Genomic DNA, 16953 nt, shown 5'->3' with positions numbered 1-16953 from the left:
ATTGTTACATTATTTATAGCTAATATATTCCATTTTTAGCAAATAAAATCTTAGTATGGAAATCATATCAGATCATAAGATTACATCATAAAAATTGTAATTTTTAGAGAGCAATTGATATCTCCCTTTCTCTTTAAGAGAAGTACCAGAAAATAGTCTTTATGTCTCAGTGGTCTTGATTGTTGTAAGGACTCAATAAGAAAAGTCTATAAACATTTTCCACAGTGCTTAGTATATAATTATTTAATACATATTAGCTGCCATTACCATTAAAGTGAATTTTAATTTGAACTGATATTTTAACAAGAAATTCTACTTTAATTCTTTGTTATTCTTTATTGAAACTAAAAATATTAAAACACCTATGTTCCCACAACTCAGAATCATCAACTATTTCTTTTGTCAGATTTACTTCCAGCAATTTTTAGCACATAAAATATCACAAAGTCCGTGTCCCCTTTAACTACCACTCTCTGATCTGACACTCACCCCAGAGACAACCATTCTCATGAGCTTAGCAGGTATCATTCCAGTTCACTTTATATATATTAAATATTACTAAATAATAAATATTTAAATTTAAATATTAATCTGATTAAAGAGTTATATATTAATAGTTTCAATTTTTTAATTTTATTGGGGAAGAATCTAACCAATGCTACGATTCTAGCAGAATTCACTTAGTTATCAAAATCTGGGGAATGTCTAACAACCTGGGCTATAGCCAGGCTCCAATATTAATGCTGTGGTCACTAGATATGTAAGAGAATTTTTAGCCTCTGTCAATCTACTGGATGCTAGCAAATGTTAAAATTTTTGTGCGCAATTATGTGAACAGTTGTTGGGAAAACATGGAAGGCATAATATGATTTATTACAGCAAAGTATTTCTAAAGCAACAGCTCTCAGATTTTTTCTTTTCCCCCAACCCACATGGGAGATGAAACACAATGAAAAGTATGTGACTTTCAAAGGACTTTATGGAAGAAATATGGATTCTGACTTTTGGTAATTTTCACAGTCCATACTCACCCTCGAAGATGCGAAAACAATGCAAACCGTTTTAATTGTAAGATTATCATAGACCATAAGGCATAACTCATGTATAAGTGTTCACAAAGGATGAATGATATTAATTCATCTCTGCAGGCTTCTGGTAAATGAGTGTTTTATTTGAGAAGAATGTGAATTTGAGTAGATTATAAACTATTAAAACATCATGGATGGAGCTTCAGTTGGAGTTGAGTTCTAAGCACTGGTATTTAGTTATTGCTGGGTATTATTTCCTTCTTTTCCCATTCCTTTCATCTTCATCAGCTGTCAGAAAATCTACACACTCCAAGGGTGAGAACACATATCAGTGATGTAAAATATGATAAAGCCACTGAGGTGGTAGAATAGGGCTTAGGGTTACTGAGATGCTGGAAGAAGCTGTTCATTCTGGTCAGGGTAAATGTTAATCATAATTTTTTAAAAGAATAGGTGGAATTAGAAGGGTATAACAAAAATAATCCTGTCATCTGCATTCTAGGGTATTGCCTGGTCACTTGTAAGCTTTGGGTTCAGATATGAACTAGATCCTGTAAGGTCAAGTTTACAATAATTAATTATTAATTTAAATTAATTGTTAAAGTGATCTTGGTTTTCCATGATCTAGAGAGTCAGAATGCCAATGGCTTGTAGGAGACATCTTTAGTTATATATGAGTGGAAAAATGAAAGATTTGAATCTCCTCCAAATACAAAAAGGAAAGATGGGGAATGTTGAGTTTTCTTCCCCTTGTACATATTGAGATTTTGAAAATACATTTTGAACGCCCGAGAAAATGAAGACACATAATGTTAGTAATTATTCATAGTAGACATTAAAACAATCACCACCCTAAAAAATGTTGTGCATCTAAGATCTCATAATGGTTTAATGTCTCTTTGATGAAACTTCTAGTCAATTGTTCACTTCTCTCCTAGGGTCATTCCATTTTGGAGTTGTTGATTATGCCCACTTCACAGACACTCGTCGTCCTCCCAAGAGGTAAAGCAAGGCTACAAGGAATGAAAACATATCAGATATTTAGAAAGCTGTATCCTGGTAGATATTGCTTACTACCCCTGGTCTAGAGCTAATTCTCCTTATGATTTTCCTCACTTCTTACCTGCTCACTTTCCTGGGAAACATCAATATTTTCTTGCTTTCACCTCTAGATTTTCAGCTCCTCATACTAATGTCATTTCAGGGAGTTACCTTTTCATTACTACAGTGTGTTTCACCACAGGCTCCATCCCTCCAATGTTGTATAATCTTATCTGGGGAACAGATAAGACCATAACCTACCTAGGTTTGCCATCCAGCAATATTTTTTCCTGACACTGGGAATAGTAAAACATATCCTCCTGCCTGTCACGGCATATGACAAAATCTACTAAAAAACTATCAAAAATAATAAAATAATACAGTAAAGTTTCAGGGTACAAATTCAACATAGAAAAATGCTTTTTATACTTAGACCCACAGGATAAAACACTCATATAATTTAGTATCTCAGAAAAAGTGTGTTTCAGCCAAAGAAGTGTCATATATCTTTTTACCATTTGGCTAAATTCAATGCCCGTCAATGACCAAAACCTCCGTTAGTCTAAGTCTTTGCTAAATTGCCCCTCTCTTTCTATAAATATTAATGCTCAGTCCACAAATTAGCATATTAATTTTAAAACTCAGTCCCTAATTTCTATGGACACTAAATATGGAATTATTAAAGATTAAAGCGATACAAATCAAAAAGGTTATGTCTACATAAAATTTCAGAATTAACCAATGAAAAGAACTCTTCTTCTATGCTTGGTGGGTTGTAGACCAGAAATAAGTCTCAAAGGAGAAGAAAAATGACCCTCCAAGATGGATAAGACTCTCTGAACAAAAATTTCAGGACAGGTAATCTCTCTGTCACATCTCCCTCTCCCACACAATTAGTCTCTTTACTTCCTTTCTTACATCTTTGTTTCTGAGGGTGTAGATTAGAGGGTGGAGGCTACAGATGACAACAATATAAAGGAGGGCAATGAACTTGCTTTGATCTTGAGAATTTCCCAATGGTGGCTGCAGATATATGCACATGATTGGAATGAAAAAGAGGGATACAACCACAAGATGAGCTCCACTTGTCCCAAAGGCTTTCTGAAGTCCAGATGTTGATTGCATCCTCAGCATAGCCTGTCAACAGGACTGTAGGAGCTGAGATTAAGAATAAGTGATATGATCACAAAAATGGAGCTCATGGCCACGATGGTCACCTCATTAACACAGGTATCAATGAAAGACAGTGGCAATAGTGCTGGAACTTCACAGAAGAAGTGATTCATTTGGCAATGCCCACACAGGCGTACCCATAATGTAAAGTAGGAATGAAATGCTGAGGTGGTAAACTCACTTGCCAAGACGCCACAGCCAGCAGATGGCAGAAACAAGGGTGCATGAGGACAGTGTAATGCAAGGGTCTACAGACAGCTATAACAGTCATAGGACATCACCACCAATTGCACACACTCAGCAATACCCAGTGCAAGGACTAAGTAAAATTCAATCACACAACTGGCGTAAGAAATGGTTTTCTCTGGGCCCCAGAGGTTGACCAGCAACTGAGGGATGAAGCTGGTGGTGTAGCAGAGATCCAGAAAAGAGACGTTTGAGAGGAAGAAGTACATGGGAGTGTAGAGATGGGAGTCCAGGTATGACAAGATAATGATGAACAGGTTGCCTATCAATGTCATCAAGTAGAACATCAAGATAACCACAAAGAGAACTACTTCCAAATGAGGCCAATTAGAAAAACCCAGTAGTACAAAGTAGCCTTCAGAACTTGCATCTTTTGCCTTCATCATTCATTTTTTCCTGTACCTGAAGAAAGAATCACATAAACTCAAAGGCTGCCCACTCATTGTCAAAGCCTTGCAAACAAATTGGGAAAAAAATCTATGCCACTTCCAAGTACTGCCAATATGACAATAGAATTTTTAGAGCTTTATTTTTATGTTTCATTCAAATACCTTGTCCTGTTGTAGACACAATCAGTACTTCTCAAGTGAATGAGTTCTTTCCATATCCTGAAGTTAGCATTGGGATAACGAAGACTAAAGACATTCTATAGCCAAGATTATTTTCATGAAAAACGTTGTCTGTTTTTTCAAAAAAACTTTAAATTTACTCCCTTTTCTGTATTTTCAGGCCATTTCCACTTTTGTGGTTAAAGAGAAAGAAACATGGGCAGCCTTAATAATCTAACATATAGATGAGAGTTTACCATGAGATGAAAAGCAATTCAATAGTAACTTTAAATGTTAATATTGGGTGAAAAAATAAACTTCAATTGAATATGATTATAAAAACAATAATATATTCTTATTTGTTTATTTATGCTACCAGCTTATTTCCAGTCAAAGAAGAACATGCAAAGGGAAGTATAAACAAAGACACATGTGCTCGCACACACACACCAATTTATGAATATTCACAATATGAGCTAAGCTGAAGGTCTCAGTCTTGATTAATTGAGAAGTGAAATAGATTGGGTTATTCAGTGATAGAATACTTCCAAACATAAATGAGAATACAACTAACGTTGAAAGACAAAAAAATTACAGACTCAAAGATAACAGTTGATAGGGAGTAAGAGAAAAATGGATGGTGTTTGGAGCAGGAAAGAGGAGAGGAACTCTACTTGTGGTACTCGGAATTGAAAGTGTGTATATCACTGGGCTGTGAGACCTGAGCTTAAAGATAGTTTCCACAAAATGTCATCTACTTTGGAACAAAAGTTAAGACATTATTTAAATTGAGTCATATTTATAATTACTTCATATGTCTTAGGTATTCTATTATTTGGAATGAAGCTTCTGAATAGAAATGTCAGTAAATTTTAATAGACGAAGTATGTGAATATTGCATACAATCCAATGACAAGTTCATGTTGTGGTTGTTCTTTTGTAAAAAATAAAGTTAAGAAATTCAATTGTGTAATAATAGTTTGATTTTCGGTTGCTTATTTTCTCTTGTGCACTATCAATCTTTCATAGGAAAGACAAACACTTTTATTATATAGTTATTGCTGTAAGACATAGTAACCCACCATTTAAATATTCCTAAATAACCTTGCCACTTCTGCTCCTCTCGCACTCAGATAGAATATGGCAAAAGACAAATTCAACCAAAACAGATCTTCCTGCAGTCTTTTGAAGGACTTTGGCTCAAAAATTGTAATCTAGACTCTTTTCTTTTTTGTGTGTGAGGAAGATTAGCCCTAAGCTAACATCCGTTGCCAACCCTCCTCTTTTTGCTGAGGAAGACTGGCCCTGGGCTAACATCCATACCCATCTGCCTCTACTTTATATGGGACGCCGCCACAGCGTGGCTTGACAAGCAGTGCGTCCGTCTGCGTCCCCGATCAGAAGCTGCAAGCCCCGGGCAGCGGATGTGGAGCGCGCGAACTTAACCGCTATGCCACCAGGCCAGGCTTAATCTACTCTTAACAAAGATACAAGAGATGTCTAACTGGTTGAGTTATAGCTGGAGAGCTAGGAACATCTAATGTGGCTAAGACTGATTCAGACAGGTGCAAAGATATCTATACATCACTTAGTATTATTGGTAATGTAAATAATCATTAACCTTTTGAGGCATGATGGAAAAATTCTGTGGGATTTTTAAAAATTTCCCTAGAATAAGAAGTATTTGACTTGTCAAATACCTCAAACATCACCACAAGATATTTGAACTCAAATGCTATGGGTACGTTTTCCGATGCAGACATAATTTTCCTCACTTATTAAGCTGCCTGAATTCCTCACTACAGTAATTAAAAGAGAGCAGCAGTTATGTGATATTTCTTTCACTGTTGTGTGACCTGTCTTTCAATGTTCTTCTAAAAGTAAAAAGGGATAGGAGAAAAGAGAGCAAAAAAAATACAGAACTCATGAAGAGAAAAGTTTGGAGATTTATGGTTAGTTTTCTTCCTAGAGGAAAAGAGGGAGATGAAGACTCTAGCAAAGGTAGCTTTTATGAACTGTGGAATAAAATATTTTCTCTATTCCTTTAAGGCAAACATTATGGAAAAGATGGATGGCTTAGCACTCCCTTTTCACCCCCATTATTACTAACATTTTCTAATTGTTGTCATATTCACTCTTATACTAAACCTGGTTCTTAAGCAGTGCTCCATCAACTTCTTTCAATACTGACCTTGTGTTTATCCACGTTCCCTGTTGTTCTCTTCCTGGTCTATGCCCTCATCATGTGTAAACTGTTATGGGGCTCTCTGGCTGTCATGCGACCTGAGAACATCAACTTAATTGCCCTCCTCTACCAACTTTGCGAATGTACAAAATCTAACTATAGAAAGCAGAGTCTGAAAACAACTGTGATTATCATTGAAACAGAAGAGAGAGCCTGAGTTTGTCCAAAGGATTTGCATTTAGCAGAATGCGGGAGCTCTTTAGGACATTTAAGGTATCAGCGGATGGACCGCTTATCTCAGAGCAAATGGGGCCTTAGTGGAAACAAAATGAATAATGTGATTTTCTTTCCTTGACTGGGGCCATTAGGAGGATAAATTCCAAAGTTGCAATTAATACCCTTCAAGGAGCTGTCCTGGTTACAATGGTGTAATGTTCACAAGATAAAACTGTTCACAGAAATGCCTTCAGCATGAGATTGTACTGAAATGACAACGAATTTATCACCAACCAACGTGGAAAAAGTTGCTTTGAGTTCTATTGACAGTAAAAAGAATAGGTCTTACTGAATCACCTGGTTTTTTTCCCACATTTCCCGGTGGGGCTGAGGCCCAAATTTACAAGACAACTGGCTAGAAGTAGAGGAGATTTCAGAGCCAGGACAGAGAAAAACTGGAACACATTAAAACTAAACTTTTCCTTATTAACATGGTGCTCTTTGAGAGCCTACCTACACCATTTATGCCTTCTTGATTGTCTTTTACATTCCATTCTAAGTTTATGCCTGTGTAAATTTAGAAAATAATCCAAATGTCACTTAAAGCTTTTATACTGAACATTTAGATGATCTCTACCAATTTTGTTTATTATTTAAAAAAAATCTTCCATTAACATCTCCCCTTTACTTCTCATTAAAATCTCCTTGTCAGGGTGGAATTTTTGTTTCCTAATCCCTAATCACATTGCTGATGATGCAGCCTGTTTTTTGTATTGCATGTCAGCTCATCTGAGTCTAGCAGGAGCCACAGACATTCATTAGAAAGTCTTGTTAATTATAGCCATTCTGACGGGTGTGAGGTGATAGATCATTGTAGTTTTGATTTGCATTTCCTTAAACTGGTGCAGCCACTATGGAAAACAGTATGGAGATTCCTCAAAAAATCAAGGATAGAACTACCATATGATCCAGCTATTCTACTGCTGGGTATTTATCCAAAGAACTTGAAAACACCAATGCGTAAAGATACATGTACCCCTGTGTTCATTGCAGCGTTATTCACAATAGCCAAGACTTGGAAGCAACCTAAGTGCCCATCAAGGGACGAATGGATAAAGAAGATGTGGTATATATACACAATGGAATACTACTCAGTCATAAGAAACGATGAAATCCAGCCATTGGTGACAACATGGATGGACATTGAGGGTATTACGCAAAGTGAAATAAGTCAAAGGGAGAAGGTCAAATACCATATGATTTCCTTCATTAAGTAGTAGATAATAACAACAATAAACAAACACATAGAGACAGAGATTGGATTGGTGGTTACCAGAGGGGAAGGGGGAGGGAGGAGGGTGAAAGGGATAATTCGGCACATGTGCGTGGTGATGGGTTGTAATTAGTATTTGGGTGGTGAACATGATGTAATCTATGCAGAAATAGAAGTATAATGATGTACACCTGAAATTTATACAATGTTATAAACCAATGTTACTACAATAAACAAAAATATAAAAAAAAAAAAAGAGAAAGTCTTAAGCTTATGCATTTCTGATTTCCACACCGAACTTCAATAGTGCTTTGGTTTTAAAATGAGCCAAATTCATCTCATTCGTCTTTCACATCTGAGCTCTTTGTTTGGGTCCATTTGGTTTTATATACTGGCTTCTGACTTTAACTTGTTCTGACACACCTTCCCTAATAACAATAGCAAACACTTCTAATGTACTTAATATGAGTTGGGCATTATTTCAAACACTTCACATATATTGACCCTATAATCTCCACCACAACCCTATAAGGTAAGATAGTGTTACTATCCAGCCTCTACAGATGAGGAAATTGGGGCACAGAGAACTTAAGCTGCTCACTCTTCCATTGCCACAATGTTAGTTAGTGGTGGAGGCAGGATGTGAACCAGATATTCTGGCTCCAGAGTAGGAGCTTTTTGTCACCCAGATGTGCTTTTGAAGCTCAACCACCCAATTTGCAAATACATGTGAGAGATAAACCACTGCCATGCAAATCCATGTTCCATTAATGTGAACCAGTAAAGTCTCCTTTGATTTTCAAGAGAAAAGGATGTAATATTCTGCTTCTATAAGGATAGAAAAGCCTAAAACATTTTCTTATGTATTTTACATTAAGATTACCCAACATAATCTTAAAATATTTTTCTTCTTTCAGTTGGTTTCTGAGATGGATTGCAGAAAAATATTGGAAAATATTATTGGAAAAATTAAACCAAAATTGGGACATATTTTGCCCTTTTGTCATCGTTTTTAATTTAAATTAAAATTAAATATTTTAATAATAAATGTTTTATGTAGTTTTATATACACATATCCATTATATATAATGTTATATAAACACTATATAATAATATATATAAACATTACATAATAAATATTATATAATTATAGGTACATATAATGATATGTAAACATTATATGTAATATATATGAATATAAAATTATATATTATATAATATAAATATTGTATAAAAACTTCACGAATCACATGTGAAACAGTCAACTATTCAATTTTCCTCCATCCCTGATATCTTTTATGAATAATCACTCACTTTGAAATATTTTCGCTGTTCTTTTAGGTATTACATATTTCCAAATAATACACTTAAACTGCTCATCCCTTTTTTGAATAGATAATATCTACAAATCCAACATGAGAAAACTTATCATTTTTTCTCTTTTATGCACCCTGTAACTAACAAGCACAGTTACTCTCTCCTCCAAAGACTCCACCATACTGCACTTGACTAGTTAAGGTTATGGCAACAATCTATGCAACAGATAATGAGGTACTTGGCTAGGATAAGAGCAATAAAATATAAAGAAGAAAACAGTGTGAAACATTGATGTAGGAGACTGACTTGGAAATTTATTGAATGTGGTTCGCTGGGAAAGAGACGAGCCAAAGTTTTAATTCTGGAGGACTGGGCAAGATGTGTTGATTTTGTCAAGGGGTTATTATCAAGAAAGGTAGCTTTTGGAATAGAACTTTAAAGGGACTCTAGAAAAACTAGAGTTGAAGTCCAAGAAAGATTAAATAAATGTTTTTTAAATTATCTACGAGAAGAAATGGACTTCAACTGCAAAAAGTCAGAATAAATAGGTATTATGAAAGAGAAATTTACTAAAATGATAATTGTTTTTAATTTTGTAAAATTTCTTTCTTGGAGACATCAAAGAAATCTAATTTAACATAATAGCATGATATCATAGGATAAAATGTTTAAGCATACAATATATTAGTATAATATATGATAAATATTTTAAGAATTAAAACTAGGAAATGGGAGGTTGGACAACAGTAGTTTCTGCAGATACTTCTAACTCTTAGATTTTGTAATTCTCTTCCCCCAGAAGAGCTCTCTAGAGTGAAATAATAGTACTTATGAAGAACACCAATAAGTCTGAGATGTAACGTTCTTTATGTATATGTAATAAGTTATCTGTATTGGGATAATGAGGAGGAGGAGTGAAGGGCCAAGTGGGCAATACAGGGAGGGGTGTTGAAATGCTTTGGCGTATTTTTAAGTACTTTACAATATGCTTATGAAATTTCTTGTTATTATCCCAATATATTCCCACTGAGCAAACAACGTAGTTAACCATATCATGCAGAGCTGAGCTCTTTCTACTCTCAGGGGATTCATTATCTCAGATTGCAAATTTCTTAAGTGCAGAAAATTACCTAGGCATTTTTCTCTACATTTCATAGGAAATTATCTTGAAGGAGATAGTACAAATTAATGACTGAATCTAACTGAATTTACTAAGTGAGTCTTAGGGGAAAGGGCATACCTGAAAGATCACATTAATAGGGCTATAAATAATTAATCTTGACTACTCATCTGTATATATCACCATCTTTGTTAGTATATAGTTATGTAACATAATTCTCTAAGTTGAAAATATGAAAGCTATCTCTCCAAGAACAGGAACAAGACAAGGATGAGCACTCTCACCACTCTTATTCAACATTGTACTGGAAGTCCTAGCTAGAGCAACTGGGCAAGAAAAAGAAACAAACAGCTAACAAATTGGAAAGGAAGACACAAACAGTCCCTATTTGTGGATGACATGATTTTATATAAAGAAAACTCTAAAGAATCTACCAAAAAACTATCAAAAATAATAAACTAATACAGTAAAGTTTCAGGGTACAAATTCAACATAAAAAAATGCTTTTCTATACACTAACAACAAACTAGCAGAAATAGAAATCAAGAATACAATCCCATTTACAATTGCAACAAAGAGAATAAAATACCTAGGAATAAATTTAACCAAGCAGGTGAAAGGCCTGTACACTGAAAAGTATAAGACATTGTTCAAAGAAATCAAAGAAGATGCAAAGAAATGGAAAGATATTCCATGCTCATGGATTGGAAGAATTAATATAGTTAAAATATCCATTTTACCTAAAGCAACCTACAGATTTAATGCAATCTCTTTCAACTCCAACAATGTTTTTCGTGGAAATAGAACACAGAATCCTAAAACTTATATGGAACAACAAAAGACCCTAAAGTGTCAAAAAAATCCTGAGAATAAAAAGAACAAAGCCGGAGGTATGATACTCTCTGATTTGAAAGTATACTACAAAGCTACAGTAATCAAAATGGCGTGGTACTGGCAGAAAAACAGACACACAGATCAATGGAACAAAATTGAGAGCCTGGAAATAAACTCACACATTCATGGAAAGCTAATTTTTGATAAAGGAGCCAAGAACATACAATACAGAAAGGAAAGTGTCTTCAATAAATAGTGCTGGGAAAACTGGACAGCCACATGCAAAAGAGTCAAAGTAGACCACTATCTTATGTCATACACAAAAATTACCTCAAAACAGATTAAAGACTTGAATGTAAGATCTGAAACAATAAATCTCCTAGAAGAAAATATAGGCAGTACACTCTTTACTTTTTAGATATGTGTCCTCAGGCAAAGGAAACAAAAGAAAAAATAAACAAATGGGACTAAAACTAAAAAGCTTCTGCACAGCAAAGGAAAAAAAACTATCAACAAAATGAAAAGACAACCTACCCACTGTGAGAAAACGTCTGCAAATCATATATCCAATAAAGGGTTAATATCCAAAATACATAAAGAACTCATGCAACTCAACTGCAAAAAAAAAAATCTGATTTAAAAATGGGCATCAGACTTAAAAAGACACTTTTCTAAAGAAGACATACAAATAGCCACCAGGTACTTGAAAAGATGATCTACATCAATAATCATCAGGGAAATGCAAATCAAAACCACAATGAGATATCACCTCACACCTGTTAGAATGGCTATTATTAAAAAGTCAAGAGAGGGGCCAGCCCCATGGTGTAGTGGTTGAGTTCAGGGCTCTCTGCTTCAGTGGCCTGAGTTCGTGGGTTTGGATCCCAGGCGTGGACGTATACCACTCATCAGCCATGCTGTGGAGGTGACCCATTTACAAAATAGAGGAAGATTGGCAGAAATGTTAGCTCAGGGCTAATCTTCCTTAAGCCAAAAAAGAGGAAGATTGGCAACAGATATTAGCTTAGGGCAAATCTTCCTCAGCAAAAAAAAAAAAAAAAAAAAAATGACAATCAGTAACAAGTGTTGGCAATGATGTTCTGTACTGTTGGTGGGAAAGTAAATAGGTGCAGCCACTGTGGAAAACAGTATGGAAATTCCTCAAAAATTAAAAATAGAACTACCAAATCATCCAGCTAGTTCCTCAATATATCTGTTGCTCCTTCCATGACCATGTATAGTTTTACTTATTGCTGCATATTATTTCACTGTATGGACACATCATTTTTTATTTAGCAGTACTTCTATTGATGAAAATTATATTCTATGTAGTTGTAACCTTATGAATTTAAATATTTAATGAATATGAATAAATCTTATGAATAAATCTTTTTTATAATATATCTATTTATGCATAATAAATATAACTGCCTTTTTGAATCGGGGAAAGGGACAAATAGCTATAGGAGGGGTCTGGGCTCAGGGCAGGAGGTGTAGGATAGGGCACATGGTGTGATTTCTGTGCAGCAGAGGAGGGTGGCAGGGCACCCCCCCCATGTTGAAAAATATCAATTTGCCTCATGATAAAATTTTCATGATGTGAAGCACAAGGCAAGTGAGATGGAGGAGCCAACATCAAGATTTGAGGCTGGGGGGACCGGACCCGTGGCTTAGCGGTTAAGTGCGCGCACTCCGTTGCTGGAGGCCCGGGTTCGGATCCAGGCGCGCACCGATGCACCGCTTCTCCGGCCATGCTGAGGCAGCGTCCCACGTACAGCAACTAGAAGGATGTGCATCTATGACATACAACTATCTACTGGGGCTTTGGGGGAAAAAAAATAAAAAAAGATTTGAGGCTGGGGGAAATAGGGGAGAGGAAGCTGTGATTGGGGCAACCCAGCCCCTTTGAGTTTGCCAGTCCAAAATATTGGGGGTTGGTGTCACCGACTAGGTGCCTCGAGAAACTCAAAGGTGGGTTTGGAAGCAATTAACTGTTTTCCTAGCTATTTCTCTTCCTTTTGTATGTTAAGGAGATGTAACCACTAGCCATCCTGAAACTGACCAAGCAAGAAACTCAAGGGAGATGTAACCACCAGCCATCCAGGATGAAACTGACCAAGCCTCACCACAAGAGCTATGCCCATGAACTTTGCCTTATTTTTAATGCAAAGATCTCTCCAGGAAGAGCTTAGTCCTCATTATGTGAAAGGATGCTCTCCAACTGAGCATGTGCAAGTGAATACCTGTCTCTCTCTTTTGAATATTCATTCCCCAACTGAAATAAAAGTTCCTGCTTCCCTTTGTTCAGGGACACCATGACTTTGGAAATGATTCCTCATGGCCTCCTATTTGCTGCAAATACACTTTCCTTTGTGAGACAACTTCCACGTGGGTAGAGTCTTATTTAACTCACCAGGAGGTGAGCCTACTTGGATCAATAACATTGGGAGTCAAAACTTCAGCTTTTAAATTTTCTCTAGAAAAATGTCAAGCACCCTCACAAGCTCCCCTTACTCACTTTCTAGAGAGGATATGCGGACGTCAACAGGAGGGAGATGTTGCTGTCCTAGTATATATACACTGGCATCTGGTAAATATATCAGTTGACATATATCAGAAGGAAATGAAAACAGGATATCAAAGAGATACATGCATCCCATGTTCATTGCAGCATTATTCACAGTAGTCAAGGTACAGAAACAACCTAAGTGTCCACCTACAGATGAATGGATAAAGAATATGAGGTGTGTGTGTATATATATATATATATATATATGTATATACATATATATATATATATATGTATCTTGCCTTTTGTGGCAACATGGATGGATATGCTAAGTAAAATGTCAGACAAAGATATATACTGTATGTTCTCACTTTTATACAGAATCAAAAAAGCCAAGCTCACAGAAATAACAAATAGAATGGAGGTTACCAGGGGCTAGGATTGAGAGAAATGAGGAGATGTTGGTCAGAAGGTACAAAATCCCAGCTATAAGTAGAATAAATTCTAGAGATCTGATTTACACATGATGACTATAATTAACAACAGTGTATTATATACGTGAAAGTTGCTAAGTGCGTGAAACTTAAAAATTCTTACCACAAAAAAAAAAAAAAAACTTGTAATGTGAGGGGATGTATGTGTTAACCTTATTATGGTAATCATTTTGCAATATATACATGTATAAATCATTACATTCTACACCTTCAAGTTATATATGTTACATATCAATATATCTCAATAAAGCTGTGGAAAAAAATAAAAAGTAGAAGTAAATAAAACTAGTGGGTGAAGTTAAATGAAAAACAGAATTCTACCTAATTTCAACATTCTACACACAAAGTACTTATGAACTACTGAGAGAAACATAGTAACTTTATAGCAGAGAAGCCTGGCAGACAACATGATAACCAAGTGTTCAACGTTAATATCATCATATGGAATAATAAATGCTATGTACCTTCTAATAAGATGCACTCAGGAGGACACAATATCACTTATGTGGAATTACTGTCAAAAACTAATGAGTTAATTAAGCATAAACGCCAGGAAAATTTAAATTGAAAGACTATTATACATAATAAATGGCCTGTACTCTTCAACAATGTCAATCTCATTAAAGACAAAGACTGAGAAATGGTTCCAGATTAAAGGACACTAAGAGACGTAACACCTAATTCCAATTTGTGATTCTGGATTAGATCTTTTGTTTAGGATATATCCATGGGAACACGTAGGAGTAAGTGTGCATTATACTCTGTAATATTTCAGAAAAAAATTTTAAATGCATATTAATATTATATTATTATAGATAGAGAATGATAAGGCAAAAATGGTAAAATGTTAACATTTGCGAAATCTGGTAAAGATCTTTGGTAAGTCTTTGTACTATGTTTCTTTTCTATAAGTTTTTTTATTGTTGAATTATACATGGAATATGGTGGATTTGCATTGAAAATTTATTATGTTTGAAATCACTTGATGTTGTCATAACAATGGCAATAATGACAATAACCAGTAAACTTCCAGCCTCACATTTGGAAAATAGGCATAGAAGATGTGAACCTGAGGCCAATAGAAGAATAGAGAATGAGTGTACCTGGCTGGAAGCCAGAGCCAGTATCTGTGCTTACCTGGATGACATATTTGTGCCCATAAACCTGTACTGCTGAGACACAAGAGGAAGAGATAATTGAGCTTGTATGTAGGGAATATGCTGCACATGACTAACTATAAAACGAAGTAGACAAAGATTAGGAGACACCTGTCTGAACGAGGAGCAGAAATTTAGTGAGGTAAAGAAGAAACTAGTGCTTCAGTGCATTTAGCCTCCATTCTTAGCTGGGAAAAGGCTGGCTTAATTTAGGCAAGTTGCCTGTGGCCCAAATTCATATGTGCTATGTCAGTTCACAAAATGTTGGTTTGAGGTTTAGGGGTGGCAGTGGGAGAATTTCAGAGTTTCTAGCTTATCTTGTGTGTTGTTGACCATAAGAAGGGACTTCAGAGCTAAACATCTATTGCCATTACCCTGATTTTGTCAAATACAAGTTGTTTAAATTAGACAAGTCACATATCTTCTTCCCTGCAGCCTCCTCATCTACAAAGTGAGAAAAAATTTATGACTATAATCCTGCCTGTAGTAAAATTGCACAGTTTTCATGTAAGTGGTTTGTAAAGTATAAAACAACAAAAACAATAACATCCTTGTTAATCTAATGGGGAATATTTGTTAAATGATCTCTTTTTAGATTACAAATTAAATAGAATACAATGCAGATGTAGCTAGGATTTAGCATCATATGTGCTATAATTATAGCATTCCAAAGGAAAAAAAGGCTATATATATAAAAGAGAACTTGTAAGTTTTGAAAGCACAAAAAGGAGAAAAAGAAAAGGCAATAATAAAATATTTTAAAAATTTAGATGATTGAAAGAACAGGATGCTACATAAGGTGTCCCAAATAATAAGACTCCCATAGTGCAAGATGGTTAGAAGAACTAAGCTACATTTTTTAAGTTCTTAAAAATTTTTTTGTTCTCTGATAGTTCACTATATGTGGTCCCAATTATTTACTGAAAGCTATTTTATATACATGATTATTTGTTTTTCATTTCTTGGATAGTAGGTTAGAGACAAAAGACTATACTCCCTGTTATTTTTCAACTGGTGATTCCCAACTGGCTGAACTCAACCAGAAGACAGATCAAGGAATTCTCTTGATTCAGCCTCTGGAGATACAGCGCAGAGTAGAAAGATAGATAGTGGGATAGAAATTGGATCTGGGGGCGGGGGGGGTGGTGGGGGGCTGGCCGGGTGGCTCAAGTGGTTAAGTGCGTGCACTCCGCTGCGGTGGCCAGGAGTTTGCGGGTTCAGATCCCCGGCGCGCACCGACGCACGGCTTGGCAGGCCATGCTGTGGCGGCATCCCATATAAAGTGGAGGAATATGGGCATGGATGTTAGCCCACAGCCAGTATTGCTCAGCCAAAAAAAAAAAGAGGAGGATTGGCAGATGTTAGCTCGGGGCCGATCTTCCTCACAAAAAAAAAAGGAAATTGGATCTGGGGCAGAGGAGAAAGTATGGAAAATATCTAGCACATGTATAATATGAAAAGATTCACACGCATACGATAGTAGTGGTTACTGTTAGGGAAAGGAGAGGGATTATGAACCATGAGAGGAAACCAATACATTTGTACCTACTATTTGTATGTTTGAATTTGTTTTTCAAAATAACATATTCACGCATTATGTGTGTAATCTTTAAAATAATAATGTTTGTGTACATATCTGACTAATATTATGTGGGCTATGTGTGTCTGTTAGGGAGAGAGAGAGGTAGACAGAAAGAGAGAGAGAAGCTGCCTTTAGTTCTTTTGTTATAGAATCATTAAATATTTTGAAAATTTTGTTTCAAATATCACTTGACTCCTTCTCTTTGGAAAGACCACTTAGTTTTTTCTTCT

General features: G+C 35.6%; 1 long non-coding RNA gene and 1 pseudogene across 1 annotated transcript in view; both read right to left on the bottom strand.

Moving 5' to 3' along the window:
* Positions 1 to 597: 597 nt before the first annotated feature.
* The window catches only part of LOC147915624 (uncharacterized), a 64724-nt gene continuing 48368 nt past the window's right edge, over positions 598 to 16953 (bottom strand). The window contains exon 3 of the long non-coding RNA XR_015554048.1: positions 598 to 2041. This is a non-coding gene — a long non-coding RNA (uncharacterized LOC147915624). The remainder of the gene's footprint in view (positions 2042 to 16953) is intronic.
* On the bottom strand, positions 2940 to 3874 carry LOC101387097 (olfactory receptor 2J3-like; annotated as a pseudogene).

The sequence above is a fragment of the Ceratotherium simum genome, chromosome 13 (genome assembly GCF_057802395.1).
Source record: "Ceratotherium simum simum isolate JZ-2026a chromosome 13, ASM5780239v1, whole genome shotgun sequence".
Lineage (NCBI taxonomy): Eukaryota > Metazoa > Chordata > Mammalia > Perissodactyla > Rhinocerotidae > Ceratotherium > Ceratotherium simum.
The sequence above is the reverse complement of the archived record's forward strand: the minus strand, read 5'-3'. Positions and strand labels throughout refer to the sequence as shown.